The sequence below is a fragment of the Mustelus asterias genome, chromosome 2 (assembly GCF_964213995.1).
Source record: "Mustelus asterias chromosome 2, sMusAst1.hap1.1, whole genome shotgun sequence".
In the NCBI taxonomy this organism is placed as follows: Eukaryota; Metazoa; Chordata; class Chondrichthyes; order Carcharhiniformes; family Triakidae; genus Mustelus; species Mustelus asterias.
Window position 1 is genome coordinate 68,597,328 of NC_135802.1, and position 19,018 is coordinate 68,616,345.

The following is a 19,018-nucleotide window of genomic DNA, read 5'->3' on the forward strand; positions in this document are numbered from 1 at the left end:
CTGCAGTTCTAACACATTCTCCCTCCCTTCAGTTCTGAGGAAGAGTATGAGAACTTGAATCGTTAACTCTGTTTCTCTCCTAATGGCAGACCTGCTAAGTTTTTCCAGCATCCTCTGTTCTTGTTTCAGATTCCAGCATCTGCAGTACTTTGCATATTTAAGAAAATAAGTAGCCTGAAGAGATTAAAATTTTTAAAAAGTTTATTTATTAGTGTCACAAGTAGACTTACATTATATTATGCTGCAATGAAGTTACTGTGAAAATCCCCGAGTCGCCACACTCTGGTGCCTGTTTGGGTACACTGAAGGGGAATTTAGCATGGCCAGTGCACCTAACCAGCACTTCTTTTGGACTGTGGGAGGAAACTGGAGCATCCAGAGGAAACCCATGCAGACAAGGTGAACGTGCAGACTCCACACGGACAGTGACCCAAGCTGGGAATCGAACCTATGTCCCTGGCACTGTGAGGCAGCAGTGCTAACCACAGTGCTGCCCAGTGGTGTCAGTACAGTCAATGGGCCCGATTTTAAAATTTAGAGACTAAGTGCCGGGTGCGGGCGTCAAATAGATCCGAGCCCGGAGGCTGCGCTCCGGCGCGCCCATACGCTTTTTTCCAGCACTGGTCCAGTGGGCGGGGCTTAGCGCCGCCGGAGCTCCTATCGCTCCGGCGGCGCTAAAAAAATCTGACAACGCGCCCGGGCAGAGAGAGCCTCTCTGCCATTCATCCTCTGGTCGGGGGGGAGGAGGGTGGGGTGGGAGGAGGTGGGGGGTGTGACTTATCATCCCCTGGGGGGGTGGGAGGGGAGGGGGTGTGACGTCTCATTCCCTGGGGGGGGGGGGGGGGGGGTGATGTCTCATTCCTGGGGGGGGGGGGGTGATGTCTCATTCCTGGGGGGGGGGGGGGGGGGGGGGCGGTGGGGGGGGGTGACGTCTCATTCCCTGGGGGGCAGGAGAGGGGATGTGATGTCTCATTACCTGGGGGGTGGGAGAGGGGATGTGACGTCTCATTACCTAGGGGGTGGGAGGGCAGGGGGTGTGACATCTCATTCCCTGGGGAGGGGAAGAGGGGGTGTGACGTCTCATCCTCTGGTCGGGGGGGGGTTCCGCTGCGTGTCTGCGGCCGATCCCTCCTGGCACCATGACTGATACACTACCAGCCACAGATTACTCTTCCCTGCAGGTGGTAGAGAGCGGGAGAGATGGCTGTGGCTGGTAGTGAACCAGTGATGGTGCCAGGAGGGATCGGCCGCAGACAGGCAGCGGAACCCCCACGACCAGAGGACGAGAGTCACACCCCCTCTCCACCCCCAATGGGATGATACATCACACCCCCTCCACCCCCTCCACCACCCAGAGAATGAGACATCACACCCCCTCCCCTCCCACCCCCTCCCCCCCAGGGGATGAGACGTCACACCCCCTCCCTTCCCACCCCCCTCCCCCCCAGAGGATGAAACGTCATGCCCACTCTCCTCCCACTCCCCTCCCTCCAGTGGATGAGACGTCACACCCCCTCCCCTCCCAACCCCAGCCAACCCAGAAGATGAGACGTCACACCCCCTCTCCCCTCCCACCGCCCCAAGAGGGTGATGTGGGCCCTCCCCTCTCCTCATCCAACCCCCCCCCCCCCCCACCAGAGTTCCAACTGGGCCCGCCCTCCCCTCCTCCGGCAGGCGCCAGTGGACCTGTGTGAAGCCCAGTCACTTCAGCCGTGGCTCGAAGTCGGTGTCCAGGAATGTGCTGCAGGCTGTCGAAGGACTGAAGGTGAGCGGGAAGGATGGTGGAGGGAGACCACGATCGAGGTAGGTTAGGGGTGTGCTCTTCAAGGGGGGCCTGCCTCCCAGAGGGGTCTAATCCCGGGGGGGGGTCCGATCGCGGGGGGGTAGTCCGATGCCAGGGGGGTGGGGGGCTGCCTCCCAGAGGGGGGGGGGGTCTGCCGGGGTGGTTAGAGGGGGTGTCCGCGAAGGGTGGGCCTCGGCGATTCCCCTTCCAAATAAAAGTACAAGTTGGACTTTTATTTATCAGGTCGGTAAAGGCGCGGACGCGAATTGGGCCGAACGCTGGTAAAGGGGGAATTGATGGTAAAGTTGGGCGCGCGCTTCATTAAGTCGATTTAAATGCATGCATTTAAATCGTCGCACTGGCCGATTTGGGCACGCAGCGGAACGGCGCCCGAATCAGCCGTTGGTAAAGGTGCAATCCGCTAGGAATCGGGTACGGATCGCGGCATCGGCCCGACGCCCAACTTTACCGCCAGGGCGCGAAGTTTTGGTAAAATCGGGCCCAATGTGTGAGTCAGGGTGTTGGCTGAATTTGAATGCACTTATAACATTTAAATTGTCCCCACTCAGAGTGATCTCAGACAATGTCTTTTACAATGCATTGGAGGAAGGGACAGCTGAGCCTGCAAGTTCAGCCATGTCCCACCAAGTGGTGTGTACAACTCTGGACACTAACATGAACATTCAATAAAGCATCAACGAAAAACACAACATCGTTCCTTTCACAATGAAAAAAGGTCCCTAACTCCCCTGTAACTATCGATGTGTGTTAACCATGAGCTCTCTGGCTAATCTAATCTCAACAAAGTAATGACGCAAACGTGAATAAAATGCAAGTAATGCAATGTAAAATATTTGCAAATGAAATTTAATTTTGAAAAACACCCATGCCACTTTTGTGCTCACAAGTCTTCTGTTAATTGCAATGGAGCTAATCAAGTTGTGGCCATGATGCAGAGCCTCCCGGTTTGACTAGGATGCTCTTTTATGGTCAACTGATGGCAGGTTTAACCAATGAGCAGCTTTTCTCACTGTGGAATCATACTTGTCTCCCATGCATGCTGCCTGTACTTTAAGTTTTCATTATAATCATGTGAACAAAGGGAAAAGGCAAGAAAGCAGAAGTGGGAAACACTCGGGAATACTGTGGCACTGACAAAACATCACCTATGTCTCCCAAAGTCCAAGAGGGTTGTTATAGTTATTAGGTTGTGAATAGTTGCACTGTAAACTATCCCTTTACTTCTAAGATGTAAGAACTGTTGGGATCAGAAATAACTGATCAGCATTTCCACTTAGATACGAAGCTATGTGTTTCCTGTTGCCATGGGGAAGACAGTGGAGGAAACCATTTTGAAATTGGTAACTGACCTCCCTATAAATCAATGATTATCACAAACAGGCTGGGTTAGGGCTTTTTCCTGTGTGGTTTTCAGCAAATTGAGTAGAGAGCAAGAAATTCAATCAGCCAGGCCTGCACCTTAAGCAGAGAAAATTCTGGCTCGATCATTCACACAGAATGCAGCTGGAAGCTGGTGCTTCATTTGAAGATTGAATTTGTGAGGAGTTAAAGGAGTCTAGGAGACTTGCCTAGCTTGAATCTAGAAGAAGAAGTCAACAGTGTAACCCTCAAAATGAAAGATAGTTCTGGGATACAGGCTACCCAGCTGTGAACATGAAAAAAGAAGCAACTCATTGGAAGCTGGAAGAATGGAAGAACCAGTGAACTGTTTTCAATGAGGATGGTAAGTCTACGGAGAGTACAATGTGTGAACCATTTACTTCTATAATTTGAACTATAAGTTGCCTACATTAAGAAAAATAGTGTCCAGAAATAGTATGATTTTTAGTCATTTGATACAGTATAAATTTTAAAACAAAATTGCAACACTCGCCAGCCAATCAACTTACAATCTTTGGGTGATGTCCCAGCTAGTTTTATTTTTGTCACACTTTTAAATTTAAACACACAGCTGGTCCATTTTAGTTCCCGACTTTCTCTCCAAGTGATAAGCCTAGAGACGGGGCAGTGGGATTTTCTGGCTGTGCTCAGCCCAAAACCGGACAATCCCGCCGAGGTCAACAGAATTGTGCATGTTCCACCCCCACCCACTACAATTCCCATGGCAGGCGGGATGGGAAAATTCCATCCCGGGTCTTAATTTCTCCTTTCCCCTCTGCTCCTGATTCTTCCCAGGTCCACTCTAACTGCCAAGTCTCTCCTCAGGAGAAAATAGAAATGTATCGCAAAATCACATCAGATTGAAAAGCTTTAAACATAGAATTCACCTTGTAATTCTGCAGTACAGTACAGTAAAATATTATAAATAAAGTTCCACCAGTTTATTTTATGAATCCCGTAACAAAGATAACTCGATATCCCAACAAACATCAAAATGTGTGAAGAATTAAGTCATACTATTGTTTTTCAAAAACATTTAAAAACTTATCTTACAAATGGTAACTCCATGATTCTAATGGAGCAGCTGTACTCAGAGAGAGTGTGAGTTGAAGCAAGCGTTAGGCCATCGTTGTCTTGATTCTTAAACCCAGGCTGAGCATTATACTTGATGTGGGATCAGAAGATCATCCCTAAAGTTACAACATAAATTTTTAGTCAAAACAAGAAAAGTCACTCCATAGCCCTTAAGAAAATGGAATAGAAGTAGACCATTCAGCTCATCAAGTCTGCTCCGCCGTTCAAGGAGTTCGTGACTGATCTGGTGTGATGATCGTTCCAGTGAGAACAAACCAAGTTTCTCCAACCTCTCCTCATAGTTAATGCCCTCCATACCAGGCAACATCCTCCCACCTTCATCCTGATCCCCATAACCCCTATTCACCCTCAGGCCCTATGTCCACTTATCCAATATCTACCATGGTGAAAACCCATAATCTGGAAATGCCAGCGTTGGACTGGGGTAAACACAGTAAGGAGTCTAACAACACCAGGTTAAAGTCCAACAGGTTTATTTGGTAGCAAACGCCACTAGCTTTCGGAGCGCTGCTCCTTCATCAGGTGGAGTGGAAATCTGCCAAAGAAATACATTCAAATCTGCAGATTTGGACATAGCCAAGCATTCATAATAATATTCCATTGCACAATTGTATCAACAAAGCCTTGAGAGCTGAATACATTAGATCCATTGAAGTAGGGCAGTGGTTCCCAAACTTTTTTCACTGGCCGCACTTTCGGAATAAAAGTTTGCTCGCGCCACACCGAATTTTTTTATTGATAAGAAATACATTCAAAAACAAAAGAAAACAACTCCTAGCAGTGCTTGATTCATAACATAGAACACAACTACTTCATAATATGATAATGGGACATCCAGAAAGTATAAAACAATGCTTGTTTAAACCATGTTTAAATGTTTCTTTGATTGTCCTTGAATCTTCCCACCACACTTGCCATCCTCTCTCGCCGCACCAGTTTGGCGCGCCGCACCCTTTGGGAACCACTGAAGTAGGGGAACAGTTGCATTGCTTCAAAGGCTGAACAGGTGGATGGCTGTCAATCATTGTAAAGATTAAAGGACAGAGTCCAATTAACATTATAATTTTATGCTGCCTAGGTAATGCTCTCCTCATGGAGTTTTGAGGGTAGTGGAGGCATGTGGAATAGTATCAGAGGGAGGCTTCATTATCTTGGTCAAAAAGCAATGTCTCCATGCGCAAGCATTTATGAACAGGAGGAATACCCATCTCTGGTCCTCCAGTTTATTCTTCACCTGGAAGGATGGGATAAGGATGCCATGTCTAGATGGAGGCCAGACAAATGGCTTAGCACTGACCTTTCAGATAGAGGGAAATCTGTAAAGGTCATGCTCACTTAATATATCACTTCAATTCATTCACACATCCATTGGTGGTGTCAATAATGCAGGCTGCAGACAAACTTGCCCTTGATAATGGCTCTCATATTGATGAGGGGAAGGGGAGACCATCACAGGTTGGCACAGAGCTAGGAGTTTTAAGAGCCTGAGCAACAAAAAGGTTAAGATATTAACAAACAGGGTTCACTGCATCGGCCTAACACAGGAGCACTGAAGGTGGTGTTCTTAAGAACAAAGAAAATTACAGCACAGGAACAGGCCTTCCAAGCCTGTGCCGACCATGATGCTCTAACTAAACTAAAAAAAAGGTGTTCTTATCTGGAAATGAGTGAAAGGATTTGATAGTGGCTTGAATACAAAAAAATTAGCTTAAAATGTTCCTTCCTAATGGAGAAATTCAAACTGACTTTAAAATAGAGTCATTGAGGTTTACAGCATAGAAACAGGCCCTTCGGCCCAACTTGCCCATGCCGCCCCTTTTTTAACCACTAAGATAGTCCCAATTGCCCCCATGTTTGGCCCATATTCCTCTATACCCATCTTACCCATATAAAAATGATCAGAAAAGTGAACTCCAAAGGAGAGTTGTGAGGGAAAGCTGAAGGACAAGATGTCAGAGGTTGAACTAATATAACAAAAATGTATTAAAGGGGAAGCGGTAAATGTGTGGCAAAACATTCAGGTTAGAAAATTTGAACACGGCCACAACATTGGAGCAAAGAGACTAAAATAGAGAAATTGGGTCACAAAGTTATTATACTAAGGTATCTTGTTGAAATTTCAGCTGATTCATTATACAATAGTGGATTTATTGGGCAGCACGATAGCACAGTGGTTAACACAGAGCCAGGTTCGATTCCCAGCTTGGGTCACTGTGCGGAGTTTGCACGTTCTCCCCGGGTTTCCTCTGGGTGCTCTGGTTTCCTCCCACAGCCCGAAAGACGTGCTGGTTAGCCATGCTAAATTCTCCCTCAGTGTACCCGAACAGATGCCGGAGTGTGGCAGCTCAGGGATTTTCACAGTAACTTCAATGCAGTGTTAATGTAAGCCTACTTGTGACACTAATGAATAAACTTTTAAAAAAAACAATTTTGGTTTCAAAAGAGCATGAGATAGAAGGTGAAGCAGTAAGGAATGGAATTATGACTGCGACGATAGCCCATTGTCTATCCTCCAGCTTTTATGAACATTTCTTACCAGAATGAGTTGACCAATACTTTAAAAATCTGAGCAGAGATTCCCATATGTTTAGGGAAATAATAACTTAAAGAATGTAAAAAAATATGTATTTTAGAAGTGCCAATTCCCCGATGGTCCTTTTGCTGGTATGATAGATGCATTGATTGTATTCTTTTCACAAAGCTGAATGATAAAAAAAAGGAATGGAAATTCAGCAACCGATAGCAAGAAACAAAAGGTGAAAATGTCACTTGGCCATAATAGCTTATTTTGTTACAGGAAGTCCTGGCAGTATATTTTCAAAAAAAAACACAAAATTCAAATTAAAGAAAATGCCTTTACACTGAGCTTGAACAAATATTTGCATTGAGTAAAGCCAAGGAATGCACTGACACTCATGCCTTTTCAGCTTCACACAAAAGGAGCTGAAGAATGGTCACGCAGGCAGTTCTTATCGGTCTTCAGTTTACTCACTAATCGTGATGGCTGTCACGTAAGCAACCATTGAATTTACTGAATGCTGCTTAATATGCAGGGTACTTTCTGTTCTGCAAATGAAAACAGCATCTCATCTTCTGCTTCTTTTTGCTCAGAGAGAAGACAATGAAGTATCCTCTCCAGGCATAAAAGCCTTGGCAGCAGTCTTGTTGCAGAAATCAAACTGAGAAATGTTTTTTAAAGTTTATTTATTAGTGTCACAAGTAGGCTTACATTAACACGGCAATGATTTTACTGCAAAAACTCCCTAGTCACCACACTCCGGCGCCTGTTCGGGTACACTGCTGGAGAATTTAGCATGGGCCAATGCACCTAACCAGCCCATCTTTCAGACTGGGAGGAAACTGGAGCACCGGAAGGAAACCCACGCAGACATGAGTAGAACGTGCAGACTCTGCACAGACAGTGACCCAAGCCGGGAATCGAACCCCAGTTCCTGGCACTGTGAGGCTGCAGTGATATCCACTGTGCTACTGTGTTGGTGCTGTCAGAGGCCAGAATTTGGGTGTCCCACCTGCTATGAAATCGGAGCAGGCGAGGGGCAGACAATGGAAAGGTCTGCTGACCTCAGGTGGGATCTTCCGGTTTTGGGGCAAGCATAGCCAGAAAATCCCATCCAGAAAGTCCACTCTGGAAATTGAGAGTGTCAGTAACTTCGACAGCCATTATCATGGTTCTAGAGCAGAAACGGTGAGAGCAGAGGTTCGAGAGTGAAATCGGAGATGGTTAAGTGTTCTGTGAACCATGTTAGGTTTGGGTGGGGGGGGCGGGGGGGGGGGGGGGAGGGGGGAGTGTGGGCAGTGACAAGGTGGGAACCCTCGGTTCAGGAAAATGAAATTCCATGTCAGAAGCACTGTTTTGGAAGGTAGCATCAATGGAACAGATGCAATGGAGGCAGAGAAACATGGAGAATGGGATGAAGTCCTTACAGAAAACATGGTGTGAGGCATTGTAGTCGAGGTCACTGTGGGAATTGGTGGACAGTGTTGACCAGAAATGGGGACTGAGAGGTTAAGGAAAAGGAGCGAAGTGTCGGAGATGGACCTCAGATAATGAAACAGTTCATATCCACAGGCTGCAAGACCTGGACAACATTCAAGCCTGGGCTGATGAGTGAAATGCAACATCTGTGTCACACAATTGACAGGCAATGACCATCACCAATAAGAGAGAATCTAACCACCTCCCCTTGATATTGAAAGAAACATAGAAACACAGAAAAAAAATTGTAGAACAAAATGATGCCATTTGGTCCATGCCCGCCAAAAAAAGTGCGATCCAACTGAATCCTACTTTCCAACTCTTGTTCCATTAAGTAACATCCAAGTGCTTTTTAAATGTGATGAGGACCTCAACCCTTCCTTCAAGCAGTGAGTTCCAGATCCCCAACATCCTCTGCGTGAAAAGAAATTACTCCTCAACCACCCTCTAATCCTTGCACCAATTACTATAAATTTATGGAACCTGGTTACTAATAGAAATTGGTCCTTCCTATCGAATTTATTTTGGTCCTTCATAATTTTATTCACCTTAATTTATCTTCTCTCAGCCCCCTCTGTTCCACAGAAAATGACCCCAGCGTATCCAATCTTGCCTCATAGCCAAAATTCTCCATTTCTGCCAACATCCTCATAAATCTCTGCAGCCTGCCTAGTTTAATCTCATCCTTCCTGTAACACAGTGACCAGAGTTGTCCGCAGTACACTAACTATGATATAATTAGTGTTTTACAGAGTTCTGGCATAACCTTTTTGTTTTATATTCTATGTCTCAGCTAATAAAAGAAATAATCCCACATGCTTTCATTGGCGCTGCCTTCAGTGAATCCCACCCCTATCATCAATATCCTGGGAGACCCCAGAAACCTAAGTGGACCAGCCACATAAGTATTGCGGCCACAGCCAGTCTAACTCACCTTTTGGTTCCTAAAAGTCTTTCTGCCATCTTCCAGGCACAGATCTGGAGAGCAGTGGAATACTGTCCACTTGCATGTATGAGTGCAACTCCCACAGGACGCTTACCACAATTGAACACAAAGCAACTTGCTTGATCGGCACCTCATCCATCATGTTAAATATTCCCTCCCTCCAGCACTGGCAGCAGTGTGTACCATCTACAAGATGCAGGGCAGCTGCTCACTAAGCCTGCTTTGACACCACCCGCCAAATCCATCACCCCTACCACCTAGAAGGACAAGGGCAGCCACATGGGAACACCACCACCTGTATGTTCCCCTTTGAGACACACTATCCTGACTTGTGAAGTATATCACCATTCCTTCACTGTTGCTGGATCAAAATCCTGGGACTCCCTAACTATTAGTCCTGTGGGGTACCTGCACCATATGGACTGTAGTGGTTCAAGAAGGCAGCTGACCACTACCAAATGCAGTTAGAAATGAATGACAAATGGTTGGTCTTATCAGTGAAGTCCACATCCCATGATAGATTTAAAAAGAAAGTGAACACGAAATGATAAGAATCCCTTTCAATAGCACTTAAAATCTACGACAAGTATTTTCTCCCAAGTAGCTGGTCATTACAAAGAGGCATTAGGATCAGCACAAGGCATCAAAATGCCATGCAGTCTTATAGAATCATAGAATCCCTACAGTGCAGAGGGAAGCCATTTGGCCCATCAAGTCTGCACTGACCACAATCCCACCCAGGCCCTATTCCTGTAACCCCACATATTTACCCTGCTAATCCCCCTGACACTAGGGTCAATTTAGCATGGCCAATCCACCTAACCTGCACATCTTTGCTCTCCTTAATAACCATTCACAGGAACTTTAAGTGACAATCAGCCCCTTAGCATACCTATGGGTGACTGCTCCTAGCTCGTGTTCAACTCCTACATCAAGATGGTCTCTGGCACTAAATATTTCAGCTCAAGACCCCATCTTGACTGCCTCAGAGGACCTTTAGCCCCAGAATGCGCAGATCACCCTTATCGCTTAATGTTCGGATGGTTTCATCCTTTTGAACCTTGATGTCCAAGAGGCTTCAAAAAAAGGGAATAGTTTTAAACTACGCTCGCAAACAAAACTGGACCACTAACTATTAAAAATATAGTTTGAATTCAATTAAAATGGTCATGCTGAAGAGCTATACTGAAACTTGCAGGCTAATCCAGGATTTTATCTTTCTGCAGACAAGCTGATTAATGTACAACTGAGCAGGATGTGATTATTTAGTGTTGCCAATTTGACAAGGTATCTGCTCGATAGGTGGTTTGCTGATTATGGAAGTCATCATACTGAGCTCAGCATGGCCCAGGTGAAGCTTCCTTTACAACTCTTGAGAATTCATGAGATTTGTCAATAGCTCTTCCTCCAGTGGCGTCTCACTGACATAAAAATATTGCTCCATTTTTCAGCATCAGGTAGGGCTGCTTGAGCCCCTTCCTGTACTTAATGCAACACTGCCCTCTATCGTTAGCCCAGTACAAGTTTCAGATAAATGGAATTTATTTACAATAAAAAAGCATGTAAACCTGAGGACTCAGTTGAAAGTATACATATAAAATGTTAAAAGCGTTTTTCAGCTAATACATACTAGGTATAATTTTAAAATTTTAATCTATGCCCAGAAGAGCCAGCCAATAAGCCCACCCCAATCCCTGAAATGGTGTAGAACTGAACTATGTAGATAGATCTCTCCACCGAGCCAGAAGGAATGCAGACCTCAAGATGTATACATTCTCATGTCAGAAATTAAAAGACTTTCAGAAAACACTTGAGGGCCAAAACAGAATGTCAGTATAATACAAGATGCTTCATTATCGCTCCAAGTCTTCATAAGGTCCCTGTCAGTAATGATAAGCATTTTGCACATTTATTGCCTCATCGTCTATACAACTAAACACACTGGGCTGAAAATGTACAGTCCTTTCGGAGTAGCCTTGACACAACTTTCCGCAGTGAAATGGAATGTGCCCAAATTATGTTAGGCCCAGATACTCCTCCAGTCCACAAACATTCGTGGGGTCAGCACTGGAGGTTTCAGTACTGCAGCACATTGATCTGACCCATTGGTTGTGGGATCGCTTGGCTCTGATTAATGACTTTGATTCATGTACTCGTTTGCAGTTCTTTGAAGCAGCCGTAAAAAATTAAGCTTGGTCTTTGGCCCCAAGAATACTAATAGATACCTTTAGAATCCCTTGTAACTAGCGTTTTAAAACTTACTCAGAAACCGATGCTACACCCTAATATAACCCGGGAAGTGTCATTGTATAGTTTTGAAAAGCCAGTTTCATAATTCAAAATCAGGTTATTCACAGGTGGGGTTGTCGTTGTGATTAAAAATCTTTTTTAGTGATCAACTGATTTTCAGTTATAACCAAACTAACTGCACCACTCTTAAATGTGTCAAGAAATATTTTTAAAGGAATTTTGAAAAATCATATCATAAAACACTGCCCGATTGTACTGGGTCACGACAGATCTTACAGTTGCAGTGCAAAAGAGTTTGAAGATAGATTCAAATATGTGACACTTTTTAAAGCTGGCACAACATTGGACTCCATTTATTCCCACGTCACTGATTGCACCCAAAGCAGAAACACTTTTGTATTCTGTTGGGCAACATTCATTTCATTAGTTTAATAAATAGTAGCAGCTGTCCCCTTCCACTATCCCACCCAGAAGGTCTGCAAAAAGAGTCTATTTAAACAGCTTACTATAGCAAACAGTGTAAGCAGTCTATTTAAACAGTCTCCACAAACTACAGCAAAGAGAACTCATGACAGTAATTACAGCACTATCGCCCACTAAATTCACTATGATTTCACCAACCAAATGCAGTGAGTACAGCGTGGTTATATAATGCAAATCATGTGCATAAAATCAACCCCAGTGACTTACAGGAGCGTAGTCTCCAGGCATGATTGACGTAATCATCCCAAGTCTGGTCAGGAACAGTGGTGTCACTAGATTCAGCTGACAGGGTTAGGCAGTGATGCCCTCCATAGTGTAATAGTTTGCTGGCTGTCAACTGACACAGAAAGAATATCCATTTGCATAAGATACTGCAAGCTGGTCAATGTTCCTGCACCCAATGCTCAGCAAACATCTGTATGTTCAGGAGAGGAATAGAAAATAACACACACGCTTCTGAAGTGTTTTTCACTCAACAATTGAACAAATAGGGGCAGCTAGTTATATGACTTTTCTAAAACACCATTTGCAGTGGAAGAATTTACTACAACCTCAGATAGTTTTAAACCATCCTGTTAACACCTGTCATGTATATAAACCTACAAACTCTAAAGCCTTTTCAAGGGGTAAAACCTGTAGAATCATAGCTTTCCTGCCCAACTTTCTCTTTCAATGGATAATGTCTCAGAAATTATTAATCATTTTATTTTAGGAGACTCTAAATTTAATATTAATGATCACTGACCTCAGTAGGGATACAAAAATTGTATCTGTGTTGCTTTCATGTTCCAGTGGATGGTTGAGTCCAATTGGCATTAGATGGAGGCTGGAATCAGTTTCTCAACATCTCCCCTTGGCTGCAAAAGTATGCATAAAACCTGTAACAAGAGGAGAAAATAAAATGAACTCTGAAAATGTAGGAATTATCTAAAATGTGTCCTCTTCGTGATGATATGCTATGTGTAATCTGGGAGTAACATCTACAAAAGGTCGTGAATGTAGCCCAATCCGTCACACAAACCAGCCTCCCATCCACTGACTCTGTCTACACTTCCCGCTGCCTCAGAAAAGCAGCCAGCATAATTAAGGACCCCATGCACCCCGGACATACTCTCTTCCACCTTCTTCCGTTGGGAAAAAGATACAAAAGTCACATACCAACCGACTCAAGAATAGCTTCTTCCCTACTGCCATCAGACTTTTGAATGGACCTACCTCGCACTAAGTTGATCTTTCTCTACGCCCTAGCTATGACTGTGACACTACATTCTGCAGTCTCTCGCTTCCTTCTCAATGAACGGTATGCTTTGTCTGTATAATGTGCAAGAAACAATACTTTTCACTGTATACTAATACATGTGACAATAATAAATCAAATCAAATCAAAATCTAAAGTACATTTGTTAATAAATACTGAAATTAACACTCACCTGATGGACAACCTGTGACCCATGGGCCGTATGCAGCTCATCAGGGTTCTGAGTGCGGTCGGTGAGACATTTTCTATTTTAAGCACATTCACTATAGCTTTCTACTATTGTTAACATGCCACCTGCTATACAATGCACCAAAACAGTTGTTCCGTCTCTTTCCAATACCATGACTCACAGCGCAGAGGTGAGTGGTGCTGTCTGTCAATTGGGTATTCCTCACTGTCATAGTACTGAGTTTATTGAATCCGCAGATTGAAGCACTGATCCGTTCTTGCTCATTTGTCACAATTCCCTATTCACTGGCAATTGTCCTCTGGAATATAAAAGGTAAGCGTAAATATTTCTTTTATTTTTACAATTTGGAGTTGAAGACAGTTCTACTAATATATGAATGATTAAGCATTCTCTATAACACATTATGAAATATTTTGCGCATATTGAATGTATTTTACTCTGATTCAAGGTGTCATGGTTAGTGCATATGCGTGATTTCCTTCTTGACGTCCACTGAGATGAAGGAAGGCCACTCAGGCGACCCACTCACGAGCCTTGGGTTGCCCATCACAGTAAAATCACAGGCTAAAGAAAATAGCAATCAATGGCTTGTCATCTGACAGATGACATCTAAGGTGAAAGCTGCTAGTTAGCAAGTTCACAATTCATCTGCAAAGAATGGTGAAACCTCACTATTTTACCAGGTGTCTTTTATTTCAGACACTTCTGCACAGATATTGGGCTTTTGAAGAACAAAATCAAACTATCAATGTGCTGCTCTCCCACTCGGTGCCTCTGCATTCCTGGTTGCTACGATTTGCAGACTGCATCAGGCATTTTGTTTGTACTCAGCAAAAGTGATCATTCCAGGGTTAGAGCTCTCACTTATTACAAACCAAAATGGAGCACAATGTCAGGTGAAGTAATGTTGCCTACAAATGAACAGCAAATATTTGTCACTGTAAATCATCAGGTGGAAATGATCACCAGAGGCTCATTTGGAAATCTTCCAATCATCCATTGTAACCAGAGCCAGACCAAACATTTACAGGACCCTAAGCGCTATGAATAGTCAAGGACCCCATCCAATCTGCTAAGAACAAATGTGGAGCAAAATGCATAAGGATTTAGGCCCATTGAACGTTTGCACACATGGCCCAGAAATTGCTGGAGTAAGTATCTTGCAACAAAGAGTGTGATTTTGATTTTTACCTCACCCTTTTTCAGGTCTTATTTTTAAAGTTAAAGTTTATTTATTAGTCACATTACATTAACATGGCAATGAAGTTACTGTGAAAATCCCTTCGGCACCACACTCCGGCACCTGTTCGGGTACACTGAGAAAGAATTTAGCATAGACAATTCACCTAACCAGCACATCTTTCAGAGTGTGGGAGGAAACCGGAGCACCCGGAGGAAACCCACGCAGACACAGGGAGAACATGCAGACTCTACACAGATAGTAACCCAAGCCGGAAATCGAACCCAGGTCCCTGGTGCTGTGAGGCAGCAGTGCTAATCACTGTGCCACCATGCCACCCACACTTGATTTAGTACCCTAGTTTCTGGAGGTATGAATTGATATCGGCATGATGAGGATAACAGGCATCTGGAGTCTGATGGATGTCAGGTCCAATCTTTTATGCATTTAACCATTGAAATTTAAGGATTGAGAAAGAAAAGTTAAATGAGATAAGACAAATTAATGTCAAATTACATACAGAAAAATAAATTGAGGGGGATGAAAGAAAATGGATTAAGAGAGAGAAAAAACAGACAGAAAGGAAAGATGAGAAAATAAGTGCAAGATTTTTAAAATCTCTAAGAACAAATAACTACCTACCAAAATTAACATATAGAGGTTTGTTTTTTCTCTTCCTTAGCCTCCAAGAATGAGTGTTAGGTCCAAATCAGAAAGAGTGGAACAATTTTTCAAGGACATTATAGAGAGGTACAAAAAACATGGGGTAGTTATAAACAGTCTCTTGGTAGTATCAAACTTCGATATTGGGAAAGGTTAGATATGTTGCTGAAACTTTTTTTCTTGCACTCAGACGCACGCATTTTCAAATGATCGCAACAATTTATCCCACAGAAGAAAAGGATGTTGATTTGTTGGCAAGTTGACTCCAATTGGCTGAGATGTTGTCATAGAGAAAAGAATGAGGAACTATAGGTTCCCCAAGCTCTTAGATCATTCAAAACAGGCACAAGGCTTGAACATATTCCTTTTGTTTGTAGAGAACTGGTCCCTATGTACAAATGTAAATTGCTTCCAGCAAGTGTAAATGAGCCACGTGATGAGCTTGACTGGTTATCTTAAATTCGTTGTTAGTGTAGTTATTAATGCACTCAGGATTACTCAGCAAGTGCTGCCCAGTTACAGAATCACATCTAACAGTAAACATTTTGTTATAGATCTTGCAAGTGTGGACTGGTTGGGTACAGTCTGTCCTCTGCCAATTATGAACAACCAAAGGAACATGCTGTTTGATTCAATTAGCCAGTCAAACAGTTCATCATACTATTAAGCCGTGGCTACACAAGTGGTATTTTCCACAAACAGGATATTGCCATCAGTATTAGTAGTCGCATAGACAAACACATGACTAATTAAGGAATTCCAGCATGGATTTGTTGAGGGAAAGTCATGTGTCCAAAGATGTGTAGGTTCGGTGGATCAGCCATGGTAAAATGGGCGGGGTTACAAGGATAGGGCCAAAAGAGTTGGTCTGGGTGGAATGCTCTTTCATTGAGTCAGTGCAGACTTGATGGGCCAAATGGCCTCCTTCTGTACTGTAGGGATTCTATAGTTCTATGTTTAGCTGATTTGATGAGTTTTTTGATGAGGTAACAGAAGTTTGATGAGGGTAATTGATGTGGGACACATGAACTTCCAAAAGGGTGGAAGTGTCAATTACAAAGGGGCACAGGTTCAAGGTGAGAGGGGGCAAGTTTAAGGGAAATGTACAGGGGAGAGTGGTGGGTGCTTGGAATGTGCTGCCAGAGGAGGTGGTGGAAGCGGGCATATTCGCAACATTTAAGAGGCATCTGGATGGGTTCATGAATAGGAGGGAATAGAGGGATACGGACCGTATAAGGGCAGAAAGTTTTTTTTAGTTTAATTAGAACATCACGATAGGCATAGGTTTGGAGGGCTGAAGAGCCTGTTCTTGTGCTGTATTTTTCTTTGTTCTTCTTTGTTCTTTGATAAAATGATACATATCAGATGTTGGAATAAAAGAGACAGCAGCAGCTTGGATACAAAATTGGCTGAGTGATAGAAACTGGGAGTAGTTGTGAACATTGCTTTTCCAACTGGAGAAAGATACATAGTGGGGTTCCTGAGAACCAATGTTTTTCCTGATGGCTGTGTATGTTTGGGCCCCAATACGAGAGAGAGAATTTCCTGCAGTCAGTCTCAATATGTCGGTTGCTGTATTCAAATGAACAAGTTGACTTGTCATCTACTAACAATACTGTGCTGTCCTTAACCAATTGCAAATTCTTGTAACCATTTTACCTATTATTTGTCAACAGTTCCTCTGAAAAATATGCATTTGACCATTCAGTGAATGATGAACAAATAATAGAATCCCTACAGTGCAATAGGACATCTGCACCGACCCTCCAACAGCATCTCACCAAGACCTTGTCCCTGTACCCCCACATATCTTTGATTTGATTTGATTTATTATTGTCACATGTATTGGGATACAGTGAAAAGTGTTGTTTCTTGCGCACTCTACAGACAAAACATACTGTTCATAGAGTACACAGGGGAGAAGGAAAGGAGAGAGTGCAGAATATGTCACAGTCATAGCTAGGGTATAAACAAAGAGCAGCTTAATATTTGGTGAGTCTATTCAAAAGTCCAATGGCAGTAGGGAAGAAGCTGTTCTCGAATCGGGACACCAAGGGGCAATTTAGCTTGGCCAATCCACATGTCCTACATATCTTTAGACTCAGGAAATTTCAACAAAGGATATTCCCAACTTCCAATTAGCTCAGAGATCGTAGAAAAATGATTGTAATTGTTTGTTAAACATCAACTTTAAAAATTTTTGAATAAAATACTCAAGAAGAAATGCAACACCTCAAGTAAGATTTGAAACAGCCACATGTAAATTAGAAGTCTGACTATCATCCAACTGAGCTACCTAGAACCATAGAACCATAGAAAATTACAGCTCAGAAACAGGCCTTTTGGCCCTTCTTGTCTGTGCCGCACCATTTTTTGCCTAGTCCCACTGACCTGCACTTGGACCATATCCCTCCACACCCCTCTCATCCATGAACCCGTCCAAGTTTTTCTTAAATGTTAAAAGTTATCACTTTATCCGGCAGCTCATTCCACACTCCCACCACTCTCTGCGTGAAGAAGCCCCCCCCTAATATTCCCTTTAAACTTTTCTCCTTTCACCCTTAACCCATGCCCTCTGGTTTTTTTCTCCCCTCGCCTCAGCGCAAAAAGCCTGCTTGCATTCAGTCTATCTATACCCATCAAAATCTTATACACCTCTATCAAATCTCCCCTCGTTCTTCTACGCTCCAGGGAATAAAGTCCCAACCTGTGAGGTGTTCTTTGCACAAAGCCCAACAGGGTCCAACAGAGTGAGGGGGGAACATTTAAACAAAGTCATGCATTTGTTTATTTTCGTGGTCTGCTTTATTATAGATTGAGGCGAGTTAATTGGTGTTGTGTGTGGAGGATTTGATCCCTCTCTGGATGCAGCCCTTTCTCTACCTTGATATCATTCCCGAGCTCTAATAATGCACCCGTTGCCAATCACAGCACTAACACTCATCTGATGTTGATGTGCTTAGACAGCTTCACAAAACCAGATTTCATGCAGTAATCCTAATAACCTCCACCCAGCCGCCAGCATTCGGAAGTTGCGCACGCCCCGAGAACCGCAGTGTGGCCGAGTGCACGTGCACAATTGTTCCTTTAGTTGCAGTGATCATGAAAACCCCTGAGGAAACTCCCAGTGTTTGTATCTTCCTGACTTTTAAATAAAATAAGAATCACAGTGTTTGACCATACAGTTTAGCTTATCATCTATCAATCAAGTTTATTAAAATCACAACATGAAGATACATATATTCAAACAAAAACTTCTGTGCAAAAATAATACACAAAAGAATATAGTAAACATTGCTGATGAAAAATCCTAACTGATTTACAAGAAGATTTATGTTATTAAAAAATTCCATTTATTTTTCACATGTCCTCTAGGTGGCATATATGAGTTAGCTTGTATTATTATTAGCCATTGAACTGTATTTCATTTCATAGCATCCGTACTTTACAGAAGGAGGCCATTCAGCCCATTGAGTCTGCACCGACCATAATCCCACCCAGGCCCTATCCCTGTAACCCCACATCTTTACCCTGCTAATCCCACTAATACTAAGGGTCAGTTTAACTTGGCCAATCGACATAACCCGCACATCCTTGGACTGTGAAGGGAATGTAATTCTCACCTTTCCCCTCATCACAACCAGATCCTTGTTCTATTTTCATTTCAGATACCCAGACTGTGAAGAAAAGGAAGAAGAAAATGAAAGTAAAGAGACACTGGGCAGAATTCTCTCATTCCACCCCTGGATGACTTTGGTAGCGAACAAGAGTG